Raw genomic sequence first — 11290 nt, forward strand, 5'->3', positions numbered from 1 at the left:
TCCTACTCTATCACCCCAGCACCTAGCACAACACCAAGCATATAAAAAGCACTCACATGTTTACATAGTAAATGAATAAATATGTAATTCTCACCCAGTTCTCAAGGGTCCAACTCTTTACCAAATGGCAAGGGTCTGCCCACAGATTGCCTGGACTATATGAATACTATTTAGACTGACACATCCTTGTCCTAATGAACAGCTTTGAATGTACCTGCCAGCAGCATCTAACTGCCTTTAGGAAGGAACACTCACACAAATTTGTCATTAAAGCCCTAGAGTCTGACAATACAAAGCATGAAAAATATTACCTTTTCCTAGAGAAGTTGAGGGCAGGTATTATCAATCATCTACTTCCACTATAAAACAATCATCATACAACTCACTGTGGACTTTCACGGGCCCCAGGAAATTTAGCTACCAAATGCACCCCTGACCACTAAATCAATTCACCTGTGAAATGAAATAGTGTGTTCAGATGGCCTTTATCTTAGACAAGACAAAGAAGCAAAGGGCTAAAGAGTCTAAAAAGTATCATCAATTTCCTTTTTAGTGAAAATTACAGAATCTAATTAAAGGAAATTTTTTACTCTAGATCCTAAAACCAATTAAAAATAATTTTTTATTGAATTAAATTTAACAACCAAAAAATTTGAGTGCCTACCAGATGCCACAGTGATTAAAACAAAAAAAAACCAAAAAACTAAGACTCTCCATTATAAATGACATTAAAAGAGTTATTTTCCACTATTGTGAGTGGCAATTCAAGAAAAGAGAAGTTTGAGAACTCCTGGTCTCATAAAGAAAATAAGACAAATCCACAAAAAACAGTTAAGTGAGGTAAAAATATAGTAACTGCCATAAGAGAATTATTAACCAAATATTGTTATCAATTACATCACTTTAGGCTACTTCCTGACAGCTTCAAAAGACATTTAAGGAGAGGGATACCTGGGTGTCTCAGTTGGTTAAGTGTCCGACTTTGACTCAGGTCGTGATCTTGAGGTTTGTAGGTTCAGGCCCCACATCAGACTCTGTGCTGACAGTTCAGAGCCTGGAGCCTGCTTAGGATTCTGTATCTCCCTCTCTCCTTGCCCCTCCCCCACTTGTGCTCTGTCTCTCCCTCTCAAAAATAAACATTAAAAAAATTACAAATAAAAATACATTTAAGGAGAGGGGTAAGAATTATTATTTTATTTTTTTTAAGTACAAAGATGTGGCCAAGATGGTGGAGCAGCATGGAAGTTCTCAGCTTCTCTCCACTCTGAAATGCAGCTAGATCAGCACCAAACCTTTTACACATCTAGGCAATTGATCTGAGGATAAATACAACAATCTGCATAACCTGAGCCACAGAACTTGACAGGTATACAGTGTGGAGAGGTGAACTGGAGGAGAAAGAAGCCGTGGAGGGTAGGGAGCTGTTTTTGTTGAGAGAGGACAGAGAAAGAGCAAGGGGTAGAGTGTGGTGCATTGGGAGAGTTGCAGGAAAAACACTCCCCCAAAAGTAGCTGGAGAGAAAGAGAGAGAAAGAGTGAAAACACTATTCTTCAGCAAATGGTGTTGGGGAAACTGGATAGCGACATGCAGAAGAATAAACCTGGACCACTTTCTTACACTATACACAAAAATAAACTCAAAATGGATGAAAACCCTAAACGTAAGACAGGAAGCCTTCAAAACTCTAGAGGAGAAAGCAGTCAAAAACCTCTTTGACCTTGGCTGCAGCAACTTCTTACCTCAACACATCTCTGGAGGCAAGGGAAACAAAAGCAAAAATGAACTATTGGGACATCATCAAGATAAAAATCTTCTGTACAGTGAAGGAAACAATCAGTAAAACTAAAAGGCAACTGATGGAATGGGAGAAGATATTTGCAAATGACATTATCAGATAAAGGGTTAGTATCCAAAATCTATAAAGAACGTATCAAACTCAACACCCAAAAAACAAATAACCCAGTGAAGAAATGGACAGACGACATGAATAGACACTTTTCCAAGGAAGACACCCAGATGGCCAACAGACACATGAAAAAATGCTCAACATCACTCATCACCAGGGAAATACAAATCAAAACCACAATGAGATACCACCTCACACCTGTCAGAGAGGGTAAAATTAACAACTCAGGCAACAACAGAGGTTAATGAGGATGTGGAGAAAGAGGAACCCTTTTGCACTGCTGGTGGAAATGCAGACTGGTGCAGCCACTCTGGAAAACAGTATGGAGGTTCCTCAAAAAATAAAAAATAGAACTACCTATGACCCAGCAATTGTACTACTAGGAATTTATCCAAAGGATACAAAAAGGCTGATTCGAAGGGGCACATGCACCCCAATGTTTATAGCACCACTATAACAACAGCTGACAATAGTCAAAATATGGAAAGAGCCCAAATGTCCATCAACTGATGAATGGATAATGAAGACAGGGTGTGTGTGTGTGTGTGTGTGTGTGTGTGTGTGTAGTGTGTGTGTACATATATGTACATACACACACATATATGTGCACACACACACGATGGAATATTACTTGGCAATCAAAAAGAATGAAGTCTTGCCATTTGCAACAATGTGGATGGAACTAGAATGTATTATGCTAAGTGAAATAAGTCAGTCAGAGAAAGAAAAATATCATATGACTTCACTCATGTAGAATTTCAGATACAAAACAGATGAACATAAGGGAAAAGAAGGAAAAATAATATAAAAACAGAGAGGGGGACAAAACATAAGAGACTCTTGAATACAGATAACAAACTGAGGGTTGCTGGAGGGGTTTTGGGTGCGGGGATGGGCTAAATGGGCAAGGGGCACTGGGGAGGACACTTGTTGAGACAAGCACTGGGTGTTATATGTAGGGGATGAATCACTGGATTCTACTCCTGAAATCTTATTGCGCTATATGCTAACTAACTTGGAGGTAAATTTTAAAAATAAATAGAAAGAAAGAGAAAGAAAGAGAAAGAAAGAGAAGGAAGGAAAGAAAGAAAGAAAGAAAGAAAGAAAGAAAGAAAGAAAGAAAGAAAGAAAGAAAGAAAGAAAATATCCATGCAAATGGTAAAGGCTTAAAACAAAAGACAGCCCTGGCTGCCCCACTCCGTGTCTCACACCACCAAGTAGCAACTTTCAATTCCTTGGGTACATTACAATACTGACCTCCCTACTTCTAAATAATAATGTTAAACTGTGCCCTGGTTTAAACAACATGCATTAATTCCCTTGTGGTAAATAAGGATTGTGCTCTTTGCCCCACTACCACATTTTCCTTTCCAAATTATGTCAGCATAATAATTCCATAACATTTTAAGTCGATCATCAGTGCTCATTGCTGTGCAGTATTAGACAGATGGATCATGTTTATATTGCTTTTCCTCTACAACTCTTATGTTTTTTCTTAACCCCCAAATTATCTTGTTTTTCATTTACTTAGTTTTCACTGTGTCTCTCTCTAATCCTTCCCAAATATTCCATTTTTCTGCAAAAATGTCTCTTAACTTTGTTTTCCATATGGTTTGTTGCATAGTTCATTTGGACTTTCATATTGGATTGCATATCCCTTCTATTCTTCTATCCTTTCCCCTACCCAAATGTTGTCATTCTGCTTCCTGGACCCCTCTATCTTTCTGTTCCAGTGTGCTGTAGCCACTCTCAATGACTGCTTACAGCTGTCCTAGGATGTTCTTTTGTATATATCTATGTTCTTTTCCCTGTTTCCTGGATCTCATGTGTTCTTTTTGGGTCAGTGTCTCATTTTGATGAAGAATAACCTTTAATAGCCTCTGAGACCAGGTGCCTCGAAGGTACAGTTTTGTAGTGCTGGCATGTATGAGATCTTTATTCCACCTTCACACATAATTGATGGTTTGCTTCCACACGGAATTCAAGGTTGGAAATCATTTTTCCTTGTAACTTTGGAAGCTTTCTCCCACTGCCTTCTGGTTTTCAGTTAGTAGTTAACATGCCAATGCCACTCTAATCCAGAACACTCCTTTTCACCGTAAAATTGCGTGCCACAGATGTTCAAAACCACTACTTCTATTTCTCTACCTTCTCTCCTCTTGTTTGAGCTTCCTTTGTCACCACTCTATTGAATCAGGTTTCAAATGATCAGAAAGGCCCTTTCCTGCCCATTTTCAATAACCAATTCTCTGACATCTTAACGGAGCTCTCAGTGGCATGTGACATTGGTGAATGGTCCAGCTTATAACACTTTAGCTCTCTGCAACAAAATTATCCCTATGCTCACCTCCCACCTCACCACCTCTCTTCTCAATCTCCTTTGCCAGACCCTGTCTGCCTCTGATTTTTAATAGCTGAATCACTCTGGGGTTTGCTTCTCAGTCTTCTTTTCTCTGGCCTTCCTCCTCAAGTGATCAATCTCAGTTCCACAGCTGATAAACAGCCCTCATATGTTGATGGTTCTGACTTCTCACATGAGCTCCAAACTCATGTCTTCAACCTGCTCAATTCCTTCACTTGAAAGTCTAAGGAGGATCTCAAATTTAGCATGTCTAAAACAGAACTCTTGATTTCTGCCCCACACATGCCCCTTCCACCAGGCTTCACCATCTCAGTGAATGGTAACTCCATCCACCCCAAACCTAGGAGTCAACTTTTACTCTATTCTTTCCCTTGCCCTCCACATCCAGTCAACTAGTAAGTCCTGATTATTCTGTTCCCAAACTACATTCTACATCTCTAGTAAAGCTGCCACCTCTCAGCTGGATACTCCAACAGCCTCCTATATGTCTTGGGCTTTCTTATCCTTTGGCTCCAGAGCAGGATTGGTCAATGGAAGCACTGGCAGAAGACCAGAGGGCAGCCCCGCCAGAAAGCCTGATCTTCCAGCTACAGAAGCTCCAAGTCCTCACATGTCTTTCCAGGCCCGGGGATGGAACTTCTTGCTGTTGCTAATCTTTGGGTTTCCTCAACATCCTGTTTGGCTTCTCTGGTCCTCCTGCAGCAATGCAACAAACCTCTGATGTTGAATTCCCCGTGTTCGAAAGTCCTGGACTTGTTTCCATTTTCCAGGTTGGATTTCAACTAAAACCAATTCTATGTACTTATTGTTGGCTTTCCACCACTGAAATGTAATCTACACAAAAGCAGCAACTTTGGTGCCTAGAACACTGCCCAGCCTATATTGGGTGCTCAATAAGCACATTTTAAATGAAAGAAGTGTTGATGCATTTATCCTTAGCCACAAGCCATTTAGACTATATACAGTTTAAAACATTGTAACTATGATAAAAGAATTTTAGAAGGCTCATCAGAAATTAAGTTTTATAGAGGATCCAGAAGAACCAGGATAAAGTCATCAAAACCAAAATTTAAAAATCAAATTAAAAAAAAGATAAATAAAAACAGGGAAAGGGCTCAAATGACCTGAGTATAAAGAGATTACTTTCTGAAGGTCATTTCATTCCATTAATTTGGATACCAGCTTCCAGTTATTTTTTAAAGTTTATTTTATCTATAAAATACATGCTTTCATTAAACGCATCATTACTTTTATGACCCCTGTAATCAATCTCCTTTTTCCCCTTCTAAACATGAGAAACAAATAAGACAGACACAAACATTTATATTGATGAGCTTTAAAAACTACGTGGGAGATGGCTTAAGGGAAAAGGGATTTAAGATAGCTTTATGATAAAATCTACATTCAGGGCAGAACTTAAGTGACTAAGGATGCTAAGAGTATTTTGCAGCTCAGAAAAGACTCAATCCAAAGTAAAATGAACCCAGAACAGGGCTTGTGTAAAATAAGAACAGATGAGTAATTAAGGCCTACTTTAAGACAATAAACTCTTTTCAAAAAGAAAATTGTGATCATGAGGCTTTTCTTTCTACTTAAATATAGGGATTTTTCCAAGCAGTAAAACAGAGATGGCAATTTGAAGGCTATCTGGTTGCACCTGTCTCACCGGCTGGTTTTGTTTGACACACAAAAGGATTTTTTATTTCATTTTGTTCAGTTTTTTGAATATGAGTTTGGTGCCAATACTTAAAAAATCAGGCAATTTCACATAAACATCTGGAATCGTAGTATCTCTAAACAATTCCTGCAGCACCACACTCAGCTCCACCTGAGTGGTGGGTGCCCCTTAGGTAGAGGCTCTCTGGGTAGCCCCATCACTTCTGGGGACTTCTATACACCCACCTCCTCTCATTTAAGCCTCCTGCTTGGCCCACTAAGGGTTTGCATTTGTGCACACTGTGGGAAATATCTCATTTCATTTTCCACGAAGGTAAAAAGATATTTTCAAATCAGGATTATCTCCTTTTTTTACTTTATACCAAGGCAGATCCTAAGATGGTTGGTATGTGCAAGCTCAGGTGAGAAGTCAGGTGAATAAAGGAACTTCCCACTTTTACCTCTTTCCCCAAATATTAGGCCTCTTCTGACCACTGCCACAGCTCCAAGCCTCAGGCTACAGTGTAAACCCTTACTCTATCCTACCCAGATGCATGCTCTGGACGGTCAGGGTCTTAGTTGTCTACTGTTAAGAAAGCACCTGAGTCTCTACCGGGCACTAACTACCCCATCAGCTTCTAGAGACTGTTTTATCAGTGGTGTAGATTTCATCCAATTTCCAAAGCAAATATTGAAAATATTAAGTGATTCTAACTCTCTTTATTACAACTGCCTTTTAAAAAAAAAGACCATGTGATTTTTCTCATATTCAGAAATTTCCTTTTCTGCTGGGAAACATTCACTGATTCCAGTATTCATTAGGACAAATCCTTGACATTTGAAACAAACCTTCTTCAAAACTAAAGACTGATTCTCATAACAGCCCCATTTATTTTTGCATTAATTGGTAGGTAGTTGACTTTAAAAATTGGCTTTTAAACCACACAGAAATTGAATTTTTTTAATGGCTTAATGTCGTTAAAGCACATAATTTACAATCCTCCCAAAAGCTTTTGTCTCTTGTGGTCCCATTTTTACCTCCCTTGATTCTACAGTTTTATAATGATAAGCATTATAAAAATGCCCAGGCAGCTAAAGAGATACTTCCTGAATCCATATTTGGATGTATGAAGGGAAAGAGGCTGCCAATTAAAAATGCAGTAGAGCCCACTATTGTTGATTTATGGCCATGGAGGACATAGCTTTTTCTCATTTTGCTTATTTGATTTGGATAACAACCCAGTTGCTATGTGAAATAACTTGATTTTCCCTGTTGATGTGCAATTCTTCTAACACCATCATTTGGCATACTGACTGATGATTGGATAAATTTGCTCGACTTTTACTATGAATCACTTAAATTACTCCTTTGCATAAAGGTTTAAATTTGCTTTGGAGAAGCCATTAGAGAATTATTTTAGCACTGTTTTCTTTTGTTTTTCATGATAATGTCTCACTTTCTGCAATGGATTTTTCTCCCCTCACAAGGTTATTACTATTAATTGTACTATCCCTTTTTACTTCACTAGAGTGCAACAAAACACACCTGCCAAACTAAAAAGATGGAAGTTACGGAAAGGGAAGTGGGAAGAAATAGAACTCTCCAATCTACTTCCCCTGCAAACTTGCGCTATAAAATTTCCACCCCTATGAAACAACCTCCCTCCAGGGCCTGGACCATTCTACCTTCGAGGTTCTGGCTGAACAGGATCAAGAATCGATTGGAGTTTTAATAAAATTGTAGCCCCAACAACACCCAAAATTTAGAAATCCATATACTGTGTACCAGATGAAAATCTGACAATCTGTTTCTAATTTACCAAGAGAAGCCTAAGTCATAGTATTAGATCAAAAAGAGTAGAGGCAAGATTCACCCTCAGGAAGATCTAAAACCCACAGGCCCAGGTACTCAACAGATACATAGCTACAGCAGAGATCCTTCCCCTCTGGAATCCTGTCTGCCAGAAATTCTTCACCAGTAGTCACTTCTTTTGGTTAAAAAACAGAATAACATCCATTACCTCCAGGAGACTACTACAAAATAATCCTATATTACCTGTAAGGGTAAGAAGAATAGCATCCTGTTAACTGCCTATGAGTAGATTGGATGTTAAAGAGCTGTGCTGTTCAATACTGTAGCCACTGGGCACATAAGGCTATTAAGTTCTGAAAGTGTGGCTTATATGAATCAAGATGTACTGTAAGTGCAAAAAACACACCAGATTTTGAAGAAAGAAAAAGTGAAAAAAATCTCAAGGATATTTATATTGATTACATACAGATGATATTCTAGATATGCTTGGTTTAATAAAATATATTATTAAAGTATATTTTACATGTATCTTTTTACTCTTTTAATGTGCTTTTTTAAATATAAAAATCTTAAGTACATAATGTGGCACACATTATATTTTTATTGGGCAATGCTATAATAGAAATATGAGTGAACTACTGCTTTACTGTGATGGTCAGTTTTATGTGTCAACTTGACCCGGCCAAGGGAGACCAAAATAGCTGGTAAAACATTATTTCTGGGTGTATGTGTGAGGGTGTTTCTGGAGGAGATTTGCATTTGATTCAGTAGACTGAACAAATTAGATCCACCTGCACCTTAGGAATCATCTAATCCACTGAGGACCCAAATGGAAAAAAAAGGTGAAGGAAGGGTGAATTCTCTCTCTCTTCTTGAGTTGGGACATCCATATTTTCCTGCCTTTGGACATCAGAATCCCTGGCTTTCAGAACTTTGTCCTTGAACTGAGTTGTTTTTTTTTTTTTAAAGAAAACACTTTTATTTTATTTTATTTTTTAAATGTACATCCAAATTAGTTAGTATATAGTGAAACTATGATTTAAGGAGGAGATTCCTTAGTGCCTCTTACACATTTAGCCCATCCGCCCTTCCACAACCCCTCCCGTAACCCTCATTTTGTTCTCTATATTTATGAGTCTCTTCTGTTTTGTCCCCCTCCCTGTTTTTATATTATTTTTGTTTCCCTTCTCTTATGTTCATCTGTTTTGTCTCTTAAAATCCTCGTATGAGTGAAGTCATATGATTTTTGTCTTTCTCTGACTAATTGCATTTAGCATAATACCCTCCCAGTTCTATCCACGTAGTTGCAAATGGCAAGATTTCATTCTTTTTGATTGCCAACCAATACTCCATTGTATACATATACCACATCTTCTTTATCCATTCATCCATCGATGGACATTTGGGCTCTTTCCATACTTTGGCTATTGTTGATAGTGCTGCTATAAACATTGGGGTACATGTGTCCCTTCAAAACAGCACATCTGTATCCCGTGGATAAATGCCTAGTAGTGCAATTGCTGAGTCATAGGGTGGTTCTATTTTTAATTTTTTGAGGAACCTCCATACTGTTTTCCAGGGTGGCTGCACCAGTTTCCACCAGCAGTGCAAAAAGTTTCCTCTTTCTCTGCATCCTCATCAACATCTTTCATTGCCTGACTTGTTAATTTTAGCCATTCTCACTGGTGTGAGGTGGTTTCTCATTGTGGTTTTGATTTATATTTCCCTGATGATGAGTGATGTTGAGCATTTTTTCACATGTCGGTTGGCCATCTGGATGTCTTCTTTGGAGAAGTGTCCATTCATGTCTTTTGCCCATTTCTTCACTGGATTATTTATTTGTTGGGTGTTAAGTCTGATAAATTCTTGATAGATTTTGGATACAAGCCCTTTATGTGATATGTTGTTTGAAAATATCTTCTCCCATTCTGTCGATTGACTTTTAGTTTTGATGATTGTTTCTTTCACTGTGCAGAAGATTTTTACTTGGATGAGGTCCCAATAGTTCATTTTTGCTTTTGTTTCCCTTGCCTCCAGAGACGTGTTGAGTAAGAAGTTGCTGCGGACAGGATCAAAGAGGTTTTTGCCTGCTTTCTCCTCAAGGATTTTGATGGCTTCCTGTCTTACATTGAGGTCTTTCATCCATTTTGAGTTTATTTTTGTGTATAGTGTAAGAAAGTGGTCCAAGTTCATTCTTCTGCATGTCACTGTCCAGTTTTCCCAGCACCGCTTGCTGAAGAGACTGTCTTCATTCCATTGGATATTCTTTCCTGCTTTGTCAAAGATTAGTTGGCCATACATTTGTGGGTCCACTTCTGGGTTCTCTGTTCTGTTCCATTGATCTGAGTGTCTGTTCTTGTGCCAGTACCACAATGTCTTGATGATTACAGCTTTGTAGTATAGCTTGAAGTCTGGGATTGTGATGCCTCCTGCTTTGGTTTTCTTTTCCAAGATTGCTTTGGCTATTCGGGGTCTTTTCTGGTTCCATAAAAATTTTAGGATTGTTTGTTCTAGCTCTGTGAAGAATGATGGTGTTATTTTGATAGGAATTGCACTGAATATGTAGATTGCTTTGGGTAGTATCGACATTTTAACAATATTTGTTCTTCCTATCCAGAAGCATGGAATATTTTTCCATTTTTTCTTTGTGTCTTCTTCAATTTCTTTCATAGGCTTTCTATAGTTTTCAGTGTATAGATTTTTCACTTCTTTGGTTAGATTTATACCTAGGTATTTTATGGGTTTTGGTGCCACTGTAAATGGGATCAATTTCTTGATTTCTCTTTCTGTCGCTTCATTGTTGGCGTATAGGAACGAAACCGATTTCAGTGCATTTATTTTATATCCTGCAACTTTGAAGAATTCATGAATCAGTTCTAGCAGTATTTTGGTGGAATCTTTTGGGTTTTCCATGTAGAGTATCATGTCATCTGCGAAGAGTGAAAGTTTGACCTCCTCCTGGCCAATTTGGATGCCTTTTATTTCTTTGTGTTGTCTGACTGCAGAGGCCAAGACTTCCAATACGATGTTGAATAACAGTGGAGAGAGCGGACATCCCTGTCTTGCTCTTGACCTTAGGGAGAAAGCTCTGTTTTTCCGCATTGAGGATGATATTAGCATTGGGTCTTTCATATATGGCTTTTATGATCTCAAGGTATGTTCCTTCTATTCCTACTTTCTTGAGGGTTTTTATAAAAACGTGGAAGCTTCACGAATTTGCGTGTCATCCTTGCACAGGGGCCATGCTATGCTAATCTTCTCTGTATCGTTCCAATTTTAGTATATGTGCTGCCAAAGTGAGCACTAACCGAATTCTACCACTGGCTTTCCTAGCTCTCCAGCTTGCAGATGGCAGATTGTGACTTCTAGGCTTCCATAACCACATGGGCCAGCTCCTACAATAAACTTCTTCTATATCTATCCTTTTGGTTCTGTGCCTCTGGAGAACCCTAATACTCTTATAATATCTTGAATCTGAGGCTGAATTTAGACAGTATATATGAGGGTAAAGGTAGAGAGATGAACATGAGATGGTATTCTGGAAGCAAGGTAA

The 11290-nt window shown here is 38.5% G+C and overlaps 1 non-coding gene across 1 annotated transcript; it reads right to left on the reverse strand.

Moving 5' to 3' along the window:
- Nucleotides 1–10929: 10929 nt before the first annotated feature.
- LOC122220913 lies at nt 10930–11041 on the reverse strand. The gene has a single exon (XR_006203058.1). It is a non-coding gene; the product is annotated as a U6 spliceosomal RNA (small nuclear RNA).
- Between the last annotated feature and the right edge of the window lie 249 nt (nt 11042–11290).

This window comes from Panthera leo, chromosome B2 (genome assembly GCF_018350215.1).
Source record: "Panthera leo isolate Ple1 chromosome B2, P.leo_Ple1_pat1.1, whole genome shotgun sequence".
NCBI lineage: Eukaryota > Metazoa > Chordata > Mammalia > Carnivora > Felidae > Panthera > Panthera leo.